Source organism: Rhinolophus sinicus, linkage group LG04 (genome assembly GCF_036562045.2).
Source record: "Rhinolophus sinicus isolate RSC01 linkage group LG04, ASM3656204v1, whole genome shotgun sequence".
Taxonomy (NCBI): domain Eukaryota; kingdom Metazoa; phylum Chordata; class Mammalia; order Chiroptera; family Rhinolophidae; genus Rhinolophus; species Rhinolophus sinicus.
Genome location: NC_133754.1, coordinates 21,587,536 through 21,613,450, shown reverse-complemented (window position 1 = coordinate 21,613,450; position 25,915 = coordinate 21,587,536). Strand labels below are relative to the sequence as shown.

The following is a 25,915-nucleotide window of genomic DNA, read 5'->3' as shown; positions in this document are numbered from 1 at the left end:
TTCTTCCCTTTGTTATTATTCTCATTCAGCCTAGCCGACAGGTAATATAAGGAAAAACGGATTTTTATAGATTCAAATATTTTTTACTGTTATAAGCAAATTTATTATTATAAAATGTTGATTTAATGATGCTATATTTTATATGGAATTTGTTCTTGAAAAAAGAACGGAGGGAAAATATGCTTTATTGAGTGCATATGAATGTGTAGCTGCAAGGTGAAATTAAGGAAAAAAAATGTTTAAACTTTTCCCGTTATGAACACTATTCCATACTTTCTTAACTTAATAAAATCAATCATGAAATCTGAGATGTCATCATGTGCATTTCCTGGAGTGTGTTACAATCCTGTAACATGAGCTAGTGAAGATGAGTTTGATGGTAAAGTAGTATCCGTGATATTATATATTACAAATAATGGAAACATTGCATTAATTCATGTACATGAGGTATATAAAATAGATTTGAAAACAGAGAGTAGACCTCTTGAGATTCACAGTGTATCTGTACAAGGTTCTAAAAAGTCCTACAATAGAGAAATGATGTGATCACTGAATTGCCCTTTCCGTAAAAACATGCTTTGAAATAAGTTTCTCTAAAACACATTTGGGACGTGCTTCACTAGAAAAGTGCAAAGGAAATATTGTGGAAAGAAATATTGAAACAGCTTAACTAAAATGTTGAAGTGTTTAAATACATTGAACTTTAAAGAGTGAAGTACAAATACAAATGGTTAAAATAGAAACGAAATAAAATGAAGAAACGATTTAAATGGCTAAATAAATATGGTATAAAGAAATTAATTTTAAATCCTAAAATTTAAAAAAGAAACTCTAGAGATTAAACACTAATTTAAAATGGAAGTACACACACATTTCAAAGCTAGATTCTCAATAGAATACAAATCTTTATTCTTCCCCCCCCTCCTTAGGAACTTCTTCAAGACAAAAAAAAAAAAAAAAAAAAAAAGATGAGTAAGATGGCATACATTTCTGAAAATCAGTAGGTTAAAAAAATAGAACATCTAAAACCAAATACCGAGGTTTTAGTAACTTGTTATCCCCACTCTCTGCCCAAAGTCATTCAACCATTCCCTTGGATATGCATATATTTATTTCTGTGCTTGAACAGTATTGCCTTAAACAATAATACTGTTGATAGCTATACATTTGGAATTAGATGGCCTTTTAATTCCCTGAATTCTGTTATAAAATGATCAAATCCATCGATGTCTGCATGGAATGAGACCAAAATGAATGGATGGTGTGTGGAAAAGTCAGTCTATCACCTTGGCTTTTGCTATTTGTGGGATTTGGATAGACATTCAAATGCTATTAGGGTTTCAAACTCATTTATATGCTCTTTGAAGAGAGTGACCATGTCACAGGCATCTTTATTTCAGGAATTCCACAGAGTATATTGCAATCAGTAGCCATTTGAATAAATATTAAATTAATTTTATAAGAGCCCTTTTGGCATCCATAAAGCAGTCACAGCCAAAACAGAAAATTGAGAGGTCTGAAAAGATAGTGAAAAAATAATTCTGAATACTTAATTTAAATTGTTATTATGATTTAGACTTAAGATAAGGCTCATAGATAAGGTTTGGATGACTTAGTTGTTGGGCCTCTTCTTATATTCATTTTTCACAATATGTTCATTATGTACTTTTTTAGAAACCCCTTTCCTTCAAAATATTAGGTAAACACATCTTAACCACCTGTTTGGCATTCCTGTTTGACATTCTGGCTGATTGAACCTGTCAGTTTAACTTTCAAATAGAGAATTTTGGGCAAAATCATATTCTGCTGTGGTATTTAATGCAGTTAAAGTTAGAAAAAACTAATAGCTTCATAATGCATTGCCAGAAAAACATTTAAAATCATTTTAGTATTTTACTAATTTTCTTGAAAATGTATAACATACTTAACAAAGGATATTTAGAATAATTAAATACTGTAATTATAAGATAATAGCTAAAACATTAGAAAACTATTCCTTTCTTTTTTGTATATTGCATTGTGTATTTGCTGCAGTCACCAAATTGTATTCTGAGAAAAGGATGGGATACTTTTAGTTTAATTATTCATTTCAGTAAATTCAGAAAAGATGCAGTAAATATCCTTGATAATGAATATCTAATCTACATGTGTAACATATGTAACATTCTCAAGTATGATTTGAAGATAAAATTAGTAACAACAGCTTGATATAGTAAGAGTGCTCTCTTTTATCTTCTTCTCCAAAATGATACTTAATCTTTAATTTCACAGATGTGAATTTTTTCTTGTTTCATTTATGCTATTGAATTCTACATTCTTTTCAGTGTGTATAGTTACATGATTATAATGGTAGATGTATTTCAGAGTATGGTGTGAAACCGGTTGTGTGTCTTCATGTTAGTGCAGTTAGAACAGGTGGCCCTGTGTTTAGGAGTAAGGATGTCAATTATGATTATTTATGGATCTTATACAAAGAAAACCTTATGTCTGCAGTATGAAATATAAGGTTACGTGCTAATGTTTAAAATAGTTAATTTTTTTACGTTTTTAAAAATACTCAAATTGGTTTCTGGTTATATTTATGGCATTGCAGTTCAAATGATTGCATTGAAGGAAGAGTTTGTCTAGTTTAATTTTTTTTTCTTTTTATTGGGGAAGGGGAACAGGACTTTATTGGGGAACAGTGTGCACTTTCAGGACTTTTTTTTTTTTTTTTTTTCTCCAAGTCAAGTTGTTGTCCTTTCAATCTTAGTTGTGGAGGGTTCTGTTCAGCTTCAAGTTGTTCTTTCAGTCTTAGTTGTGGAGGGCGCAGCTCAGCTCCAGGTCCAGTTGCCGTTGCTAGTTGCAGGGGGCACAGCCCACCATCCCTTGCGGGAATCGAACCGGCAACCTTGTGGTAGAGAGGGCACGCTCCAACCAACTGAGCCATCCGGGAGCTCAGTGGCAGCTCAGCTCAAGGTGCTGTGTTCAATCTTAGTTGCAGGGGGCACTGCCCACCATCCCTTGCGGGACTCGAGGAATTGAACTGGCAACCTTGTGGTTGAGAGCCCACTGGCCCATGTGGGAATCGAACCGGCAGCCTTCGGAGTTAGGAACACGGAGCTCTAACCGCCTGAGCCACCGGCCGGCCCCTGTCTAGTTTAAATTTTAAATAAACTATACAATCGCATATTCAGCAATATATGTTCATAGTCCACTCAAAGCATTTTTTGTTTGTTTGTTTCAGCCCTATGTTGTTGTTGTTTTTAATACAAAATAATTTAATGGTCAGGGAACAAAATGCCCCAGTGGCTCCTCAATGAGACTAGTATAGCTATATAATTCTAATATACCTGTTGACACTCCTGTGATTAGCAACGCCATGTATGTGAGTGATCAATTTAATAATAACAACATTTATCGTTTTACATTGTCAAGCTATCTTTAAATTGTTAACATTACTATTTTATTTCAAAGTAATACATTCACTTAGAAAATTTAGAATACAACAACAAACAAAAAATACAATAAACTCATTCATAATTTTTCCCCAGTGATGATTTTCTGGTGTATATACCATGGCTTTCAAAATAATTCATATGTACACATTATCCAGTTTCATGTAACTTATACTATTGTGTAGGAGACAGATTTAAAAAGACAAAAATAATTGTTGTTTTTAACTCAACACAGGCAAATATAAATTTAGTGCTAAGTTAAAATGGAGAAGGTAAGCTGATCTTCTAATTCTTTAGGGAGCAGGGACCCCTGCTGTTGGTCTGGGGCCCCTGATTACAGAAATGAAACCTCCCTATTTTGGTATTCTTGCTTGCTTCTGGGTATTCTAAGGAAAGGTACAGTGGTGTGCTTCTTTCAGAACTGGATTTGTCATGGTTGTTTTCCCCTTCTGGGTAATCAACAGCTGCTTCTGTCCTCCTGTAAGAGCCAGGCATGGAATAATCTAGAGAGGGTGTTGTCATCTCATTCTGGAGACTCCTTCATTTCTGCACAGGTCCCTCACCTACGATCCATCGTACTTACTGGAAAACTGAAAAACACCAGAATCCAGAGGCCCAAGTTGAAGAGGCATTCTGCTTTCTTCTGCAATGGCTGAAAACTGGCTAGGCCTATCAATTTCGTCCTATCCAGTTGTCTTATTCAATTCATCCATATCTTGAATAGTAGGGATCTTCATGGGATTAGTGAATACCCGGTAATCACCATTTTCCATTGGCACCTTCTTCTTCTCAACAGTTTGATCTTGTTTCTTAGCTTTGCTCAAGTACAGGTCTTCATCAATGAGTTCTTCTTCTGGAACAGAATATCTCCTGTACTTTGGATGGGAATTATAGTAACAAAACCATCTTGCAGGTGATGTAGACAGATCAACCTTGCCAGGAAGCTTCCTTCATTTAAGACACTCATCATGCTGTACCCATGTCTGTTCAGGAATCTCCGGTACTGTCCTGGCTATGGCTGAGGTCTTAAACATTTCTTGGGATACTTTTTCCTTCAATAAGCACTGAGCTTCTGGGCAAGGCACTTGGTATACTCAAAGTTTTGTTTGTTGTAGGCAGGTTTTAAGAAATCTCACTCAATGATTCCAATTACTCCCACACCTTCTCCATGAGTTGACTTCACCTGGCATCCCCCCTTCTCAAGGGACTCTGAGTTGGTTGTAATGGGACATCATTACTCTAAACTGGTTATTATTCTTTCAAGAGAACAGAAAAGTTATTTTCATGTGCTTATTTGTGAAGGTAGATATATACATACATACATAGATAGATGATAGATAGATAGATAGATAGATAGATAGATAGATCTATATCTATATATATCTATATCTATCTATAGCTACAGCTACAGCTACATCTATCTATCTATCTAGCTATCTATCTATCTATCTATCTATCTATCTATCTATCTATCTATCTATCTATCAATCATATGCTACGTTGGCCAGGCTGTTGGCTATCATCTGAGTAGTCACCTTCTTTTGATGCAGAAAAATTTTCATTCATGCTTAATATACAGAATATCACAAAATGCCCATAAAGAATACTCTGTTTCTGGCACTCAGAGGTGATACCACCAGTCTCTTCTTTTATTATTACTGGAATTAGTAAAAAACAAAACAAAACAAAGCAAAAAAGAAAACAACAACAACAACAAAACAGAGAAACTCTGAAGCACTGCATTAAATATGAGGTCTGACGATTAAGTTTGTGAACTTGCCGCCGTGCGCTTACTTTGGTAGCACTGTACAAACAGCTCAGTAAGGTTTCATAACCTTGGTATATCAGTGTCTCACATGTTGTCCTGTGGCGGTGTCTTGCTGAGTGGCATTCATTATTGTTGTTGCATGTTTTTATGTGCTGTCACAAGAATGCTTGAGCTTGAATTAGAGCAATGAACAAACATTCAATTTCTTATTAAACTTGGCAAGAGTGGAAGTGAAATCAGAGACTTGTTAGTCCACATTTATGGGGATAATGCCATGAAGAAAACAGCAGTGTATAAATGGATTAAACGTTTTCTAAGGGGAGAGAACGCTCAGTGTTTAAGGGAGGTCAGCATGGTGAGTAATGAGCAGAACTTACAAAAACATTGCACAAATTTATCAAACTGTGCATCAGAATCATCGGCTGACTTTAAGAAGCATAGCAGACCAAGTAAACATTGATAGAGAAACAGTTAGGAAAATCTTGACCGAAAATCTTGGCATGAGAAAGGTATGTGCAAAAATGGTCCTGAAGGAGCTCACTCGTGAACAAAAGCAAAGAGTTGAAGTTTGCCAAGATCTTCCTGAGATGCATCACTGGTAATGAAACATGGGTGTACCAATACGATGCTGAAACAAAGCTTAAAAGTGCACAATGGAAGTCAGCCAAGTCTCCATGAACAAAAAAGTTCTGTCAGTCCAAATCAAGAGTCAAAATGGTGTTGCTAACTGGTTTTGATATCAGAGGAATTACACATTATGAATTTGCACCAACTGGACAGTTAACCGAGTTTATTTGGAAGAGCTAAAAAGGCTGTGAGAAAAAGCTAGACGACCTGAACTTTTCGCCAACGATTCATGGCTCTTGCATCATGACAATGCACCAGCTCACATAGAACTGTCCGTGAGGGCGTTTTTAGCCAGTAAAAAATAACTGTATTGGAACACGCTCCCTACTCATGCAATCTGGCCCCCAGTGACTTCATTTACCTGAAGATAAAGAAAATATTGAAAGGAAGACATAGCCCTTTTGATGACATTCAGAACATCAAGGGTAATCCAACTACAGCTCTGATGGCCATCCCAGAAAAAGAATTCCATAATTGCTTTGAAGGGTGGACTAGGCACTGGTATCAGTGCATAGCTTCCCAAGGGGAGTACTTTGAAGGTGACCGCAGTGATATTCATCAATGAGGTAGGTAGCACTTTTTCTAGGATTAGTTCATGAATTGAACTGTCAGACCTCAAATGTGGACTATATAAAGAAAAATAAATATTACAAAGACTCTTTCCATAAAGTATTGTAAATCTTAGAACAACTAGTAAAAAGCAAAAATAATGAAGTATAACCCAAAGCTAATAGAGACAGAAATGCTCAATTAATTCAAAAGTCATTTGATCCAATAAAATTACACTCCTAAATATTTACCCAAGAGAAATGGAAACATATGTCCACAAAAACGTTGCAAGTAAGCCAGATGTCCATCAACAGATTTTTTAATAAACAGATCCTGGCATATGTATACAAAGCATTACTAATCAGCAATAAAACAGGAACAAACTAATGATATTGATACAACAAAATGATGGATCTTAAAAATGTTAAGTTGGATGAATATAGCCAGAAACAAAATGTACAAATCATTCATATTATTTTAATTATATGACATTCTAGAATAGGCAAAACAAATCTATCATGACATAAATCAGATCAGTATAAACTGAAGACGGTAGTGGGGAAGGTTTGACTGCAAATGGGCATGAGGGAAATTTTTGTTTGGTGGATATATTTTATATTCTGAGCTGGGTGGTATATAAGTGCATACATTTGGCAAACATGTAATATGTTTGTTTTCTTTTACATAACATATATCTCAGCGTTTATTTAAAAAAGCATATGTAGGAGATATTATAAGCAGTAGATTAATGTTTCAATAGTGTACATAACATATAATATAGTCAAGATCACAGATGATATTGACTGAGGTTTAACTGTCTAATGAAAACATAATGTAATGTATGGATTTGGGTCCTTCTAAGATATTTAAGGTGCTGGATTGAGGAGAAATCTGTGAACAAGATTCAACAGAAGTAAGAGATGTAGTACAAAACCAAAAAATGTGGTGTCAAAATAAAAAAAGAAGATAAAACTCCATGATAAGTAGGTGTTGTATATTTTAAATATCGCAGAGATGTCAGCATTTGTCTTATTGGGCATTTAAATCATTGGTTGCCATGGAAAAGGTATTAATCTAATGGGGTCAAGAATCCAAATTACTTTGGCTTAAAGAGTGACTGATATGCTTAAACATGAAAATAGAAAGTGAAGACAACATTTGAAGAACAAAAAATAATTATGTATTTAGAGAAAAATTGCTCAAATGAGGATAAGAAAGAGAGGATGGAAATTTTAGCATATTTATAGGCTGAGTGGAAGGATTCAAAAAAAATGCATGAGGCTAATAGTACAAGAGAAGGATGTACATGGTTGAGCACTTGAGCTAGTGTTTAGGGAAAATATCTAGGTCAAGATAGGAAGAATTAATTCTGCATCAGAGGAATGATGTTTGATTAGATGTGATAGAAAGGAATAAACAAAGTTGTGAGGGCACAATCTTTTCATGTATCTTTAGGTATATCTGAAACATATGGAGAAATTTTCTATCATCTGTTTTCTGGGAATTCATTTTTGCTTCAAAAATTTCTTATCTAAAAAGTTCAAGATAAGAGGGTCTACATATATTTTGTGTTTAATGCAGGTAATGATTTATTTACTGTCATAAACTCTTCATTTTTTATTAATCAGAAACTACCTAATTTTATATATATATATATATATATATATATATATATGAATTCCTAAATTCTTAAAGAGATAGGTAACAAAGTTGTCGTCTCAAGAAACATTAACTCAGTAATGATCATAAATACACAAATAGATATTGTTAATGCCAGCTTGAGTTCAATGCCAATTATGATAAGGGGAGGTTGCACCAGTGGAGGCATTGGAAGTTTATTACTAAGTAAATATTAAAAGAGACTTTATGGCAATGAATTATATTGTTAAAGATATGAGGAAAGGAATAAGAAATGAGGAGAGAGAGGGAGGGAGAGGGAGAGAGAAAATCAAGATCAGAAATGTGGAGGCAGAAAACACAGGCTATAAGAATAATAATAAAAGTCAATGAGTGTTTCTTTTTTTTTTTTTTAACTAAACGTGATTTGAATCCTACCAGTGATATAATTTTGAACAAATTGCCTGCTTCCCCTTTTTTTTAAGTTCAAATATCCGTTCTAGAGACAAAGTTACAATATCTATTATACATGTAAATACTATGAGGTATTATATGTAAAGAACCCACCATAGTCCTTGAAACAGTGTGTGGACCACAAAATAATTATGGTGAAAGAGTGGTTATTAGACTGGAATATTTTACTACAGTATGGATCTGAGTTTGGGAAGAAATTGGGAATTTATGTGTAGCGGCAGACATGATTGAATATGCTCTTGGGAAAGATTAAGTAAACTGCAAAATCATCAGCTTCTTCTTCCTCCCAAGTAAGCAATCAGTCATTAGAGTAAAATTATTTATGCTGATGTTAGAATGCATTACTTTTCACTTTATTCAATAGTAAGTCTGGCAGACTATTGGTTGCTGTCTCATGCCAAAGAATTCCTTGAAATTGATATATCTTGGTGTGACAGAGGACCGTGATGGATTATGCCCAAGAAGCATGATCCTATTGATTGGTAAATGGCACTCATTGCGGGAGAAACTGGTTGGTCATGGCAATGTATTCAATGTCTTTTTTGCTTATAATTGCCCCTGAAGTGTCAAACTGTCTTTTCTTTCAACTGGCAAGAATATTGAACATATCTTTATGTCTAATTGACTTTAAAAGTATTATTTTAATATTAATCTAAATATTACTATATTTACCAGTAACAGGGAAAATGTATATACTACTGAATTTACTTCTGAATTGAATGTAAATTAATTTAAATAAAAGTTAAATCATATCTGAGAATATTTTGGTAACATCACCACGTTTATAAGTATATTAGTTATTCTTTCCTATAAAAAAATATTCAAACTTGTTCTTGTAGAAATACACCCTCAAAAACTTAGAACTAAAGTTTCTTTTTATTGTTTTATTTTTTATTATTTCACTTTTGTCCTTATTTTATTTTCATCTCTAATTTTTGTGTCAAATATTAGATTATGATGATGGCTAACAGAGCAAAGCAGAAGTCAAGAGAGTAGAAAATTGATGCCCCACAGGGGGGAAGAAAAAGTTCTCAAAAAGTTTAAAATTCAACCTTAAGACAATAAACAATCTAATAAAAAAGACACCAAATACCTTAGCAGACAGTTCACCAAAGAAGATATGCAGATGGCAAATAAGCACATTAAAAGATGCTCCACATCATAGGTTACCAGAGAAATGTACATGAAAACAAGAATGCATGAACATTGTATACGTATTAAAATGGCCAAAACCCTGAATGCTGACAACACCAAAAGCTGCTGAGGAGGAGCAGCAGGAAGTCTCATTCACTGCTGGTGGGAAGGCAAAATGATACAGCCACTTTGGAAGACAGTTTGTCAGTTTAGTACAAACTAGATGTGCTAGTACCATATGATCTAGCAATTGTGCAACTTGGAGTTGAAATGTATGTCCACAAAAAACAGCAAAACAAAACAAAACAAAACAAAAAACAAAACAGCAAAAAACAAAAACAAAAACTGCGCACAAATGTTTATAGCAGCTGATTCATCGTTGCCAAAACTGGGAAGCTACCAAGAGATCTTCAGAAGTGAAAGGATAATCTGGTACATGGACACAATGGAATATTATTTAGTGAAATGAGCTATCAGGCTATAAAAAGGCACAGGCAAAATTTAAATGTGTGCTTCTATGAGAGTGAAAGAAGAAAATAGGAAAGGCTACATATTATATGATTCCAACTTTATGACATTCTGGAAAATGCAAAAACGGTAGAGACAGGAGCAGGATCAGTGTATGTCAAGGTATAGGGGAGAGAGAGGGATGAATAGATGGAGCACAGGAATTTTAGAGTACAGAAGGTATTCAGTTCGGCACTAAAATGGTGGGTACATGTCATTTACACATTGGTCAAAGCCCATACAATATATAACACTCAGTGAACCCTATTGTAAACTATGAACTCGGGTGATAATACGCGTGTGTCAGTGTAGGTTCGACAGTCATAACAAAGGCCCTACTTGATAGGGGATGTTGGTAATGGGGAGACTATGCATGTGTGGGGGCAAGGAAGTCTCTGTACCTTCTGCTCAATTTTGCTGTGAACCTAAAACTGTTCTAAAAATAAATTCTATTAAAAAGAGACTTATACTTACATATTTGAGAAATACAGTATGGAGAATATCTTAGAACGCTCGTAGTTGGCTTTTTTTTTTTTTTATTAAAGAAGTCTCTAAAAGTTCCATTTCCCAGTGTTTCAACAGAAAACATATTCAAAAGGAAAAAAGTTTATTGATCTGGACCCCTCACAAAGTTATTTGTGTGAGGGTAAATACATTTATTTAAAAAGATTCTAATAACTTTGTATTTATTTATGTTATTACTTGTGCTCTCCAGAGGGGGAAATTCTAGTTATTTCATGCAATCCTTTTCCCTAACAAGCAATTATATGGTAGACTTATCTCCAGGAAACCTGTAGGCAGAGACAGTCAGGATGTTGGTCTCTTTTCTTTTTCCAATACCTCTATCAGCCTGTTCCTACCATTCAGGTGTAGTTGCCGTTATGCTTACCAGTACATTTAAATAGCTTCTATTTGAGTCTTAAGTTTTCATGCAAAATGAATTGAGAATGGTTGTATTAAAACAACTTAAAAATCAATAAACTGTTACATTCAAATAGTCCATAATCTCTGAAGAGATATTTGATCATCACTGTACTGAACATAATGAGTGACTCATGAATTCCATAACTACATAGTCAAGTCAAGGGGAAAAACTCTCAATATTATTTGCTTTATCACAGGATTCTCTCTGTATATGTTAATATTCTAATGTTACATATTTTAATATTTGCCATACTTATTGCTTCACAATAAAATATTTCCAACAATACTTTTAGAATTATTAAGACTCTACTTCTATTTATAACTGACATGCAATAAAATGATTATCAGTAGAAGAAAATTTAGTAAGAACTGAATTAGCAAGACTGAATTATTTAGTAAGAACTGACTCCATGGAAGCATGTGTTGGTTCAATCTTACAAACGCATGATTAATAACTTGAGTATATTATATTTGGGGGAAGTACATGGAAGAATTTAATCAATACATAACAGTTGCGTCAAGGAGATTAACTGTCTACCATTGTTGAGCTGGAGTAATAAACATGTCTGTCCTAAATTCACTTTGTTACTATATCTAGCTTATGAAAAAAAATGAATTTGTAGAAAGGTTTTCATTAGTACCTTAACATTTTGTATAGTTTATATCATGAATAAATTTAGATTTAGTTATTGGACTTAACCTAAATGATAGCCTAGGAATTTTTAATCTCATTTTCTAATGCTGTAAGTTTCAGTTTGATATCACCAATGACAAATATATACTGTATCGATGACTGTGGCTTTTAGCCTGTCAGAAATAACATTGAATTATCTTAGGACTTTCATAGGCTTGCAGTTTATCACCTCGTAGTTTCTTTTGCCTTATATATAAATATGCTACCTAGAGAAGAATTAAAAATGATATATGCTTTTTGTTGTCATATAAGGGAATTGTTAAAGTGTCTAACTTTAATGTGCCTTAAGATGCTTTGCATACTATTTTATTCCAATACCTCTGAAAATGCAGAAGATACATCTGATAACAAACTTCATCCTTATTCGAGATAAAAATAATATAAAAAATTTCTCCTTTGTACAAATACGGGAGTTAAAGCATCTGAATATTACATTTAATATGCTGGGAATATAAAAACACAAAACAAAACAAAAACAGACTTTAATACAAATGTTAATATTCAATATAAGAAGAATCTACATTACATAAAAAGGAACAATCAAGCTAGATATGCAATTCATCAAATTTTCTGCTGTTTTACCACACATCTTTCTTATCATTGTTAAAAATGCAATGTTTCCTACTGATACTACCCTCATATTGCAGACGTCTGAACTTTAGTTTTACAAAACTTACATTTCTCTTGATCAAGACTCAATGCCAAGTACCTTCCTCATAACATTAGATCAAGCAGCCTAACTTTCTCCCACATCTTAGACCCTGTCTTCCTCCTCAACCAAAATCTAAGAGCAAGCTCTTAGTAAACATTTGTTAATAGACTGATTTGCCTGGAAGCTTGATACTAAAAACAGTGTTTCTTATCAAACTTTGTTCTGCACACACACACACACACACACATACACAAACATCTGTGTGTGAATAAATATAAATACATTTCATATTTTGCATTCAATATGTATAAATAAATATAAACATATCTGTGTGTTCATTATATATATATATATATATATATATATATATATATATATACACACACGTATTTATTCTGTATTTGTCTTATATTGTAGAAAGACTCAGAAAGAAAGGACCAAAATATACATTTCAAAATTTATCTGTGTGACTTCCTTAGTTTGGGTCTTGATATTATTGATGAGGGGATGCTTCAATTTACTGTTAAATTAATTTAATTATAAATATTAGATATTTATTAATTGGTTACTTTATTGTTTAAAAATAGGAAAAAAGAGCAACATCTATGCCCTTTAGGAAGAAATGACAGTCATTAAAATAATATAGAGAAAAGTTTTTTATACTTTTATTTTTATTAGGTCCAACATTTTTTCAATCTGCAATGTTTTCAAAGCCTGTCTCGTTATCTTCCAATGATAAAATCTAAACAAAATTTTAATAGTTGTTTTAGTCAAAGAAAAAAATGTTATGATGAAATTGAATAAATCTATTCCTTTAAAATGAGTGTTAACATAAGCATATCCTTATAAACAAGTCTGAAATGGATTAGATAGACATAAAGGGACACATTAAAAATTACCAATTCCTCCTCATGCTAAGAAACAAATAATATTTCCGGGTATTGAGAATTTGAGAGTAGACTGCTCTGTTCAGGTTAGGATTCTACAATGAAATTCCACACTTGGTTTGTGCAAATGTAGTTGACTTTTTTTGTTTGCCCTGTGGTGTTTTCCAACCCTGCCATCTGTGCTGAGATTAGTAACATTAAATTAGAACACTTAGGTTTATTTTATGCTTATAAACGGGCTCAAACTTCACTTTATGTGTTGTTATCCTCAATAGATTTCTGCTGAGATTTGCTTTTTCTAGTATCACCTGTAAAAATATTTGTTGTACACTTTTCTATATTACTGGGATTTTGTTTTCCTCTTTCATGTCCCTTCAGCTCTCCCTATCATTTGAGTGTTTCATATTTTGTGATTGTTTTTTCCCATAGTTCCCCTTTTGTGTATGGATACTTGTCTGCTAATCCTAAAAACACCATAGTGGTTGCAGTTGTTTGTGTATAACAATTTCTATCATTACATTTATATATCGTCACACAAGCAAAAAGTAATGCTTTTAAAACAGAAGACCAATTCTCCCCTCACATTGAGCATAGGGAAACATTTTTGTAAGGCTTTTAAACCTACTTGTTCAATGCATAGAAAATTAAAATAAGGGAAAAGAAGGAAGATGATTGTATAATAAGAATCCAATGGAAGCCAGAAAAATAAGCTTACAAAAGTGATATAAAAGGGTAGCCTATTAAATAATAGTTCCAGGTTATATCAAAATGTAGCCGCTTGGTATAGGAAAAAAATAGCCAAGCCATATGATACTCAGAAAATGCAGAGGATACATTGAATTAATGCAAAACAGCCGATGTCCTTAGTATACAATTTAAACTGTCATAAGTTTTTAGGCTTCCTATTTACTCTTTGGTAAGGCAGAGAAGGATAAAATATATGAGATAGAGTTAAGACTAGTTTTAAAGATTTCATGCTCAATGATGTTTATCCTTGATTTTGTAGAAAACACTTTATTTTTTTTATTCAGGTATAATTTATGTACAACTTTATGTCAGTTTTAGGTTTACAATGTAATGATGAAATATTTGTATATATTGTAAAATGATCACGATATGTCTAGTTCATATCCCTTACCATACATAATTACATAATCTTTCTTAGGATGAGATTTAAGATCTACTCTCTTAGAAACATGCAAATATACAACACAGTATTATTAACCATAGTTGCCATCCTGTACATTACATCCCTATGACTCGTTTATTTTATGACTAGAAATTTGTTCCTTTTGTCCCCCTTCACTGATTTGACCCACGCCCCCTACTCCCCTGCCTCAGGCAACCACAGTCTATTCTCTGTATCTATGAGGTTGATGAAATTTACGTTTTAAAGCATTCGTGTCATATCCTATATACCATGACTCCCAAACCTTTTGGCTTTCCTGTGATTGAAGAGTGGACATATGAAGCAACCCCCATTTGGTTGCTTCTCCAGTAGACCCAATAGCTCAAGGCTCTGTTTAATGGTGAATGAACCCATTAGCTTTTTTGTTTATTTAATTTATAACATTATATAAATTTCAGGTGTGAAACATTATAATTTGACATTGAAGAAAATCTTTGTATCAAAACTGACACATTCACAATGAGAGTACAAGTAGTTTGTTTATGGATATAGTTGGTACACTACAGATGTTCTGCGACTTACAGTGGGGTTGCATCCCAATAAACCCACAGTAAGTTGAAAATGTTAAGTCGAAAATATGTTTAATACACATAACCTATTGAATATCTTAGCTTAGCCTAGCCTATCTTAAACGTGCTCAGAACACTTACATTAGCCTGCCGTTGGGCACAAGTATCTTGCTGCCCATGCTCAACATCACACGAGTACTGTACCCACATATCGCTCTCCCAGGAATAGATCAAAATTGAAAACTGGAAGTATGGTTTTTATTGATTGTGCATCTCTTTGCCCCATTATAAAGTTGAAAAATCATAAAATGAACCATTATAAATTGGGGACTATCTGTATTATTAACTTATTCACATTCTCTATTTTTCTCTAATTGTTTCTCTAAGTATTATTCTCCATTCATCAATATCATGGTTATATTTTATTCAGCCCTACGATTTCTAATGTGAGCCTTTCCTCTTAAATACTTTGAACATGGTGCAAGTGACACTATACAATTTCTAGTTATTATCTGAAACTTAAGCACTAAAACAAAAAAGGTGGGCGTATATATTTTGACAGTAGTTAAAAAGAGAATCGGAAGTGGGGAAGATCATTAAGTGACTTTCCTTTTTCACAATTACTATCCTGAAAAGATTGAAAACTATTGGAATCAATTATGTAAAATTGTTTACATATTTACTCATTTGTGAATTAAAATAGTGTATATGTAGGGTCATCTGATTATCCTTGTATTATTATTTTTGTTTGTGGTGATTCATTTGTTTTCTCACTATCCAAGAAAAAATACGTGTGCTTTATATTAGGTATTTTAATGTTACATTGTCATTCCATTTATAATTTAAATCAATGTATATGTATCAAAGACTTATACTACACCAAAAACTTTACATATATTACATACAGATTAACACTGTATGAATTAGTAGTGAATTAGTCATTGAAAGTTGAAAATATGCAATCTTATTTCAAATTTCATGATATTCATTATATTTTCAACGTCAGAATTACCAGATTATATGCTGAAACTATGCAGACCAAATGACAAATTAGGTTAAGGACCACATTTTGCGAAATAAATATAGTTTCTAGTAAATCACTTTATATAAATGATGTTTACTGAAAATTTGTCTCACTTAAAAACAGAGAGAGAGAGAGAGACAGAGAGACAGAGAGACAGAGAGAGACAGAGAGAGACAGAGAGAGACCTGTATGGTAAAACTTGTATTTCTAACACATTGGGAACAGGTCATGGGCTACTCCTGATAACTTTGACATCTTACAAGTTTTATCTCTCTACTGGTAGTACTTTTTCAATGTCAAAATATTCCAGTAATATTGAAGTAACTGCTAAGAAAAAATATTAGAATCTCTTATACTGCTCATTTAGGGGAAAAAAAAAAAAAATGGACAGCCAGTAGTGGGAGGGGGAATGTAAACATATTCTGTTGTACTTTTTGAGGAATCACCACCTTTATTTTATCAAATATATACGCTAAAGTGTATATATATATATATATATATATATATATATATATAATATGAAATAACAGAAAATACTTAGTAGTGATAGGGATTTCTTCTTCTCCCACTCCCCCCCCTTACTCTTCCCCTCTCCCTCCTCTTCTTCCTCCTTTCTTCCAGATGCTATGCTAGCCAAAAAAAAAAAAAAAAAAAAAAAGAGGGGATGGGCAATAAAAGGGATTTGCTCACCAAATATCATTCCTAATCAAGAGAAATTCTATTGAAATTATTGAAATAGGTTTAAAATTCCTAAGTAGTTTAGCTTATGCTATGAAAATATAGACTAGGCACTATTAATAAATGAAAATAAATGTATGAGTCTAATATTTTATTCAAGCTTGTAAAACAGTGAGACACTTTGATAATAGCTTGATTTGTTTACATTAATTAAAACAATTAATTTGTGTTATACTCCAAATAAACCATAAATTGATATTTTAATTCATTTTTTCTACTGCCTTTGATAAACAGTGAAGGCCATTAGAACTGCTTATGTGCTCTTCTAAATGAATGTCCTAATGTATCAAGATGGTAGCCAACTATGATAATGGTTTTGGTCATTGAAGTGACTTGGAGATACAGTCTGCCAGCAGCTAAGCTTTTATTTACACAAAATCTGCCAAGAGACATAACCTTGCTGCATATTTCTAATTTTCAAAGGAAGTTTCAGAGAAATAGGTTCATTTTTATCCAAAGAAATTGTACTAGCCAAATAAGATGAATGAAGTCTTAACTGAATGATTTTGGCAGTGAATAAATCAAAGCTTAGATGTTGTTTTTAAGTGATTTTCAGCTGCTAAAACGCCTCTAAAGTTTTATATAAGAAGGGCAAGCTACTATTCGGTCATCCTGCAATACAACAAGCTATTAAATATGAAGATGCTTCTAGGGTTTGGTAGAAACAAAATCAGTAAAGAAATGAAATGATCAGTCTCTTTGTATGCAATGGTCTTATGACACAAGTGACTTGTGTATGTGTATATATATATATATATATATATATATATATATGAATATATGTATATATACAAATATATTTATATATATATTTACAAATATATATGCACACACAAATCACTTGTGTCATAAGACCATTGCATACAGAGAGATTGATCATTTCATTACTTCATTGATTTTGTTTCTACCAAACCCTAGAGGCATCTTCATATTTAATGAATGCCATATATATATATATATACACACACACACACATATGTATGTATATATATATGTATATGATATACCTGTATATAATGTGTGTAGATATATAATATATATAATTAAATATATGTATATGATATATATGTACATAAGTAAATAATTTAGTAAATTTTGCATTCAATACAACAGTAAATACAGGTGGTAGGTTTAATTGAGTTCTGTAAAATATTCAGATGGAAGTACATTTGATTAAAATTATTGTTTTTCCAATTTCCTAAGATTTGTGAGATTTGAGAAAAAAAAAAAAAAAAAAAAAAACTAAAACAAAAAATAGAAGCCAACACCAAAAGCAGTAAAGGGTTTACTCAAAAACCCTAGACATTTTCTGGTTTTACAGTTTTTTCTTTTAAATTGCATAGTTATAGATTAATATAATAAAATTGTCCATCAGTCTTTGAAACTGTTGAACCCTGTTTGCAGAAATGCACAAAAAGCTGACAAATACTTTTTACTGTTCTCTCTGGAACTCATAGATTTCCTCACAGATAGTCCACATTCACTTCTGTTTGATATCGAGGTGAAGCAAACTTCTGGGTGTTATTCTTCAGAATCATTAACTTTTCAGTAACTTTAAAAATATCTATCCTGCTTGAATCACTTTCTCAGTTTATTATTTTTTTCAGATAATTTTATTTTAATGTCAACCCTAAATGTTTTCTAAAATAAAATTATCAACTTCATCTTGAAAAGAATAGTTTCTATGATTAGATCTGGATTGCTACCTATTGTCTTCTAATTTTACATTAAGAACTTAAGTACTTTGCCCTTTACCAATTTGGAGAATTTATACTTAACTATCTGAAGAATCCTAACAGAACCTAAAATTATATGAATCATGCACTTTCTATTGGTATTTGATTATCATTCGTAAATGAGAATTGTTAACCTAAATATAAAAGGCCAATGTGAGAAGCAACAAGCATTTATTTGGGATCAGAAAGAATTGCAATTCTGGGAAGTACTGATTCATGCAGAAGACTAAATGATTTTCCCATTAGGAGGTGAAGGGAAGAGATATTGATGAGAAAGGGAAGGGAAATAATTACATGAATAGAGGGAACAGATTTTCATTGATGTTAATAAGTCAATGAAGGGTTTTTTTATAGGTGCAAATTTGCTGTTAGTCTTTAGCTGCACATGGTGGTGTTAATTCTAAAGGATGTCCTTAATTTTTAGTTCAGTGGTCAGGATGTCTGCATTCTTATTAGCTTTACAAATAATTGTTTGGAATACAGTGTTGCTTTGTACCAGTAGCAAAGTAATTTTGCCCAGTTCAAACATTTTGAAGGTTGAGGAGTAAGACATGCAAGGCAATTCCTCTGGGAGAGCAGCTCTAACTCCATTTTGGACTGGCTCCATTTATATTACTTTTCTACAGAATCGCATCTATCAATTTACTATAATTAAGAACCATGTTTAAACTCAGTGCTATTGTCAGGGTCAATGGATCTATAACAATTAGGAAACTGTAATATACAAATTCAGCCAGCTTTGGCTTGGTTAAAAAAAGTCTGTAAGACTGGTCACCTTTATTTGCTTACTGTATGTATCAAATATCTGATTTTAACAGGCACCAACATTGTCCGTCTCCATCCTGGTCTAAGCATCTATATAGAATTGTTTTAGAAGTTGTTTAACTCAGGACATTATGAATAACAAAGAATAAGCTTTTTGAAAGTAAATGGATCCATAAACTATACTAAAAAATTATACAGGAGTGACAATTAAATTCGCGAACTTGCTACCGTGCGCTTACTTTGGCAGTACTGTACAAACAGCTCGGTAAGGTTTCATAACCTTGATATATCAGTGTTTCACAGCTGTGTTGATATTGATGTGTGGCAATGTCTTGTTGAGTGGCATTCAATATTGTTGTTGCAAGCTTTTGTGTGCCATCTCAAGAATGTCTGAGCTTGAATTAGAGCAATGAACAAACATTGAATTTCTTTTTAAACTTGGCGAGAATTGAAGTGAAATCAGGGACATGTTAGTCCAAGTTGGTGGGGATAATGTCATGAAGAAAATGGCAGTGTACAAATGGATTAAACATTTTTCTGGCAGGAGGGAACGTGTCCCTGATGAGGAGAGGTCAGCACAGCCAGTAACAAGCAGAACTGATGAAAACATGGCAAAACTTCATCAAATTATGCATCAAAATCATCAGCTGACTGTAAGAAGCATAGCAGACTAAGTAAACGTCAATAGATAAACAGTTAAGAAAATCTGAACTGAAAATCTTGGCATGAGAAAGGTGCAAAAATGGTCCAGAAGGAGCTCATGATGAACAAAAGTGAAGGAGAGTCAAAGTTTGCCAAGACATTTTGGAGAGGCAAGACGATGTTTTGAGCCATGTCATCACTGTTTTTTAAACATGGGTGTACCAATACGATTTTGAAACAAAGGGTCAAAGTGCACAATGGAAGTCAACCAGTTCTCCATGACCAAAAAAGTTCCATCAGTCCAAATCAAGAGTCAAAACGATGTTGCTAACCATTTCTGATATCAGAGGGATTATTCATTATGAATTTGTACCAACTGGACAGTTAACCAAGTTTGCTATTTGGAAGTTCTGAAAAGGCTGCATGAAAAAGTTAGAGGACCTGAAATTGTTGCCAACAGTTCATGGCTCTTGCATCATGACAATGCATCAGCTCACAGAGCGCTATCTCTGAGGGAGTTTTAAGCTAGTAAACAACTCATTGTATTGGAACACCCTCCCTTACTCACCTGATCTGGCCCCCAGTAACTTATTTCTTTACCCAAAGATAAAAGGAAATATTGCAAGGAAGACCTTTTGATGACGTTCTGGGCATCAGGGGCAATCTGACGACAGCTCTGATGGCCATTCCCAAAAAAAGTGTTCCAAAGCTGCTTTGAAGGGTGGACTAGGCGCTGGCATCAGTGCATAGCTTCTCATAGGGGAGTACTTCGAAGGTGACCATAGTGATATTCAGCAATGAGGTATGTAGCACTTTTTCTGGGATGAGTTCACAAACTGAATTGTCAGACCTCATAAGAAATCACTCACTGAAACTATTTATAGTGATCAAAAATAATATGTTCTAAATTTGAATATGTCAATACTTTTGCTTACTAAGAAAATGGTGAGCAAACTCAATCATTTAGATTACGGAAGTATTTATCGAAAATACTCCCTATTTTATGTGAGAAGCAAAATAGTTTCAAGGCTAAATGAGCATGTGCTACACTCACTAAGTGAAACACATTGCAAATTACATTACTGTCCAGGATCCCCAAAATGCAGATGTCAATTGTTGATCCCTAAGGAGTTATACTCTGTACTAGTGTATCCCTGAGACTTACTCATTCTTAGGGGACAGGCATCAATAAACTGCTCAGAAATTTATATATATATATATATATATATATATATATATATATATATATATATATATATATATAGTAGAAGGCCAACTCATATTGAAGAAAATCTTTCTAGCTCTACTTTGGTAAGAGTGTTTTTTATTTCTTTTATTAATGAATGAGTGTTGAATTTTGTCCAGTGACTTTTTTTTTACATCTGTTGGAATTATTATGTTATCTTTATCCCTCATTTTAAAAGACAAACAGATTATTCACAAAAATATCTGTTAACAAAATTCAAGATTCATTCTTTTTTCTTTTTTTTTTTAATTTATCTTTTTGGTGTTTGCTGACTTTCTTGAATCTGTAAGCTTATATTCTCCCTAAAATTTTTGAAAATTTGCCATTTTGTGCAATTATTTTCCTGTCCTATCTCCCTCTACTTTCCTTCAGTGATTCCAATTGTTATACTGCTTGATATTGTCCCACAGGTCACTGCAACTCTGTTCATTTTACTTCAGTGTTTTGTATTGAATAATTTCCATTAATTAGTCTTCACATTTAATAATTTCTTCCACCATCTCCAGTGTGCTGGTAAGCCAACCTAGTGATATTTTCATCAAATTATTGAAATTTTCAATTTAACTTTGGCATATTTTAGTGCCACTTCTCTGCTGAGATTATCTTACTTTCACTCATTAAAGTTACATTTTATTTTCAACTTTAAACTTAGACTCTTTAAAGTTTTGGTCTGCTAAATTCAACATAGGTGCCTATCATCACTGACATAATTTAGGAATCACCTTCCCATTTCCTCAACATCTAAGCACCTGTAGAGAGAGAATTCTGCTAAGTCCTCTGAAGCCAGACCACTCACAGAAATGAGGAAGTCATAGAGTTGATCCCTGCCGATGAGGGCCCACCGATGGCTGTCTCAGGATAAGCCTGAGTCACCATGATCTGTACTCTGCCTGTATTAAGGTTGCTATTTCTGGGATCTGCTGACAGAACTGCCCCAATTTCTATCTGACAAAAAAATGACTGTTAGGTCATCTGTGGCTCTTTTCTATGTCATCAGATTATAATAATCTCTATCTGGAGGCATGAGGGCCTACCAGTTTCAAGTCCCCTCCTGAGCCAGGGATCTTGGGGCCTGCTGGATTCATGGGGCCAGCAGGGGCCAACTTTGTGTATGTAGATAATACATTAACTGTAAGTCTTGAATACCTAAGTATAGGACCACTCATTTGGAAATATACATTGTGTTCTAAGTTTCATCTTTGGAGTCGAAAATTGATCATACACATTTTACCACCTTATGGTGCCTGGGGTATTTCTGTGCATCTGTATTAACCTGACTGACTACCCAGACATTTGTAAAGGTGTTTGTTTATAAACCCAAGGTATTAGAAATAAATTCTTGAAACTACAGATGTTCTCATTTACAAAACAGTGTCACCAAATAATTGCAAGTAACAACATTAACTGTCCCTACTGATGAATTGTCTTTTACCTTATAATATATTGATCCACAAAATCTTACAAGCCATTGAAAAATAATGATGGCAAGTACATATTGCTATTAACACATTTTCTTACTATACTACTGTGTTTCCCCAAAAATAAGACTGGGTCTTATATTAAGTTTTGCTCCAAAAAACGTATTAGGGCTTATGTTCAAGGGATGTCACCCTGAAAAATCATGCCAGGGCTTATTTTCTGGTTAGGTCTTATTTTTGGGGAAACATGGTATTCATTTCTTAGGGAAAAAAGTTTGTTCATAGTAATCTCATGATCCTTTGTATTGCTGCAGTTATCAGTTGTAATGTCTCCCTTTTCAATTCTGATTTCATTTATTTGAGTCTTATCTCTATTTTTCTAAGTATAGTTAAAGGATTGCCTATTTTGTTTAAAAACTGAGCTCTTATTTTTGTTGATATTGTCTAGTCTTTTTAGTCTCCGTTTCATTTTTCTGCTCTGATCTTTGCTAACTCCTTCCTTCTGCTAACTACGGGCTTAGGTTATTCTTCTATTTCTAGTTCCTTGAGGTGTAAAGTGAAGTTGTTTATCTGAGATTTTATTTTTTCTTAAGGTAAGTGTTTATAGCTATAAACTTCCCTCTTAGAACTCCTTTTTCAGTATCAAATATATTTTGGTATGGTGTGTTTCCATTTTCGTCTCTTTCAAGGTTTTTTAAAATTTCCATTTTTATGTCTTCTTTGACCCATTGGTTGTTCAGGAGTGTGCTGTTTTACTTCCACATATATATGTGAATTTCTACTCTCACTCCGTTATTGCTTATTTCTACTTTCATTCCATTATAGTAGGTAAAAATACTGGATATGATTTCAGTCTTATTGAATGTGTTAAGACTTGTTTTTTGACCTTACATGTGATCTATTCTGGAGACTGTTCCATGGAATGAATTCAGAATAGTTTTATTTCATTTTGCACACCTAGCGTTGTGTATATTTCTTCTAATGTAAAGATTTTATGTATTTAGAAACACATTGTACAAAGGGAGCCCACCATATTTACACAGATATGAGTATGTGTACAAACACAAATATTATGATTGTAGTTAAGATGCTATGACATCTCTGTGGGCAGAAATATATTTAGATTAGTTGGTCAGCAAAAACCTATCAAGCGAAGTCATATTTGAAATAAAGTTTAGACATGTAAAAAAGCAATTCACAAGAAGAGTCCAGGGGAGAGATTTTTATCAGAGTATACTGTACAGACACTGACACTATAAATGGTTTGTTCTGTTGTAAACTATTATAAATGAGGCACAAAATAGATATGTTTTCAGATGAGAATATAAGTAATCAGTGGCTGAAAGCTATGTATGCTGCATCATTATGTTCAGAACTATGTATTTAAATGAAAATAATTAGCATTTCTGGGTTGCAGAAAACCTGTCCTATTCTTTTGATAAATTTAAATTTACTTCTGCATGTTTAAAATGAAATTTTATCTGTTTCATCGAAAAACTACTAATGGTTTATATATCATATGTTTATGGAATGATATCTAAGTAAATGAAAGCAACTGTTTCCCAAATTTGTCTTTTAATTTTAGTAGGTATATTAATAATTTAACAGAGAAACACGATATTGTTAGTTTCAGGGTTGTGGAAATATTTTTCTCATTTTTGTTTTTGTCAAAAATTAAGTGTCCTGTTACCATGGAAATATTTGTATTTTTGCTTTATAGAGCATTAAGTCATTATACTGAAATTACAGTAGTGTCTCATGCTTTTAAGAAGCAAATAATTTTACAAAAACATTCCTGAAAACGATATTCAAAATATATGCTAATATAAGACAATATTAGAAACTCATTTTATCTACCTACTTTTCTTAATCTGCTGTGTACTGAGTAAAAGTTACGTGATTATATTTCTTATAATGTTGGATACCATAGCTGATACTCTATAAAAATATATAATCTTTAAAACTAGTATGTATTTTCAAAAAGCAAACTCTATATTAAATTAAAGGAACAATATTTGCATTTATAAATGTAGATGCAACAATAAAGTGAAGAGAGATTTTAGATAATGATAAGATCAGAGATGCAGTCATGCTTGAAGGAACATGATGGAAATAAGAAAAGTCATGGCCCAGAGAAGACGGCATGCTGACTGGTTAATATATATATATATATATATATATATATATATATATATATATATATATAACTTTCATATACATATAGATGAAAGTTATATATATATATATATACACACACACATATATATGCATATACATACATACATATATATAAAGTTATATGTCTTTATCTATATCTATCTATCTATCTATGAAAGTTACTATCTCTCAGGATGATGGAAAACTGCTGATTATCCCTAAAAGTTTTTATCCATATGTGTTATAATAATTAATACTTAGTGCCTTATAAATTAAAACTGAAAAAACTCAAAATATTTCTTTAAATTCACAAAAAAACTTAATAAATTCATTATGTTAATATAAATACTATATTTTTTGAAAAATGAAAATCATGTCAAAACAATTTTTGAGAAGATCTGCATTGTTATATGTTTTGGTAAATATGGTTAATGCTAGCTTGATAGATAATAGCTGGAATCTCATATCTGCTTTTCCATTCAATCTGTATCTATTGTTTTGGTTGAAGGGGATGTAGAAAATTCATTCTCAAATAGTTGAGAAAAAGAAAAGTAGCAATAGTATTTTTGGAAATTGTGGATATTCTTCTTTGAAAAAAAAAGGACAAATCACAATTTCTTGCAAGTTACTTAAAATATAGAATCTAAGAGCATATCAATGAAATTTTCGTAATCAATTTTATTTAAATTCATTGCTGTATCTCATTCGCTGAATAGATTATTTACCAATGTATGATTTTGTTCTCATCAAAAATTGGTCATTAGAAAATATTGTTTCATTGAATTAACCTTTCAAATAATGACACATTCCATTTTTAATGTAGAGATATTATTTATATCAGAACAAAAAATGTCAAATTATATTTTTAAAAAAGATTACTCTATTTGGCTGCTAAATATTTAATGTGTAAAGAAAATATATATCAAAAAACATAAACAGAAGATGGAAAACAATTAGTGTAACATCCTAAGCAAAAATTATGTTGTATGCCTGGACTTATTAGAGAGACCACATCACAGACTGTGTAGATGCTTGACCAGTGCTCTGTACACCTGAAGGTGAAGTTGAATAATATTGAATGTCAACTATAATTATACACACACACACATACACACACATATTTTTTAAGTTTTTCCCATGGGATGGGGATGTGGAGGACAGCTTAGGGAACATAGTCAATGGTATTGTAATAGCTATATACGATGTCAGAGGGATAAGTAG

General features: G+C 32.6%; 1 pseudogene; it reads right to left on the bottom strand.

Annotated features, from left to right (window-relative positions):
• Positions 1-3,690: 3,690 nt before the first annotated feature.
• Positions 3,691-25,915, bottom strand: part of LOC109458356 (MORC family CW-type zinc finger protein 4) — a 160,180-nt pseudogene continuing 137,955 nt past the window's right edge.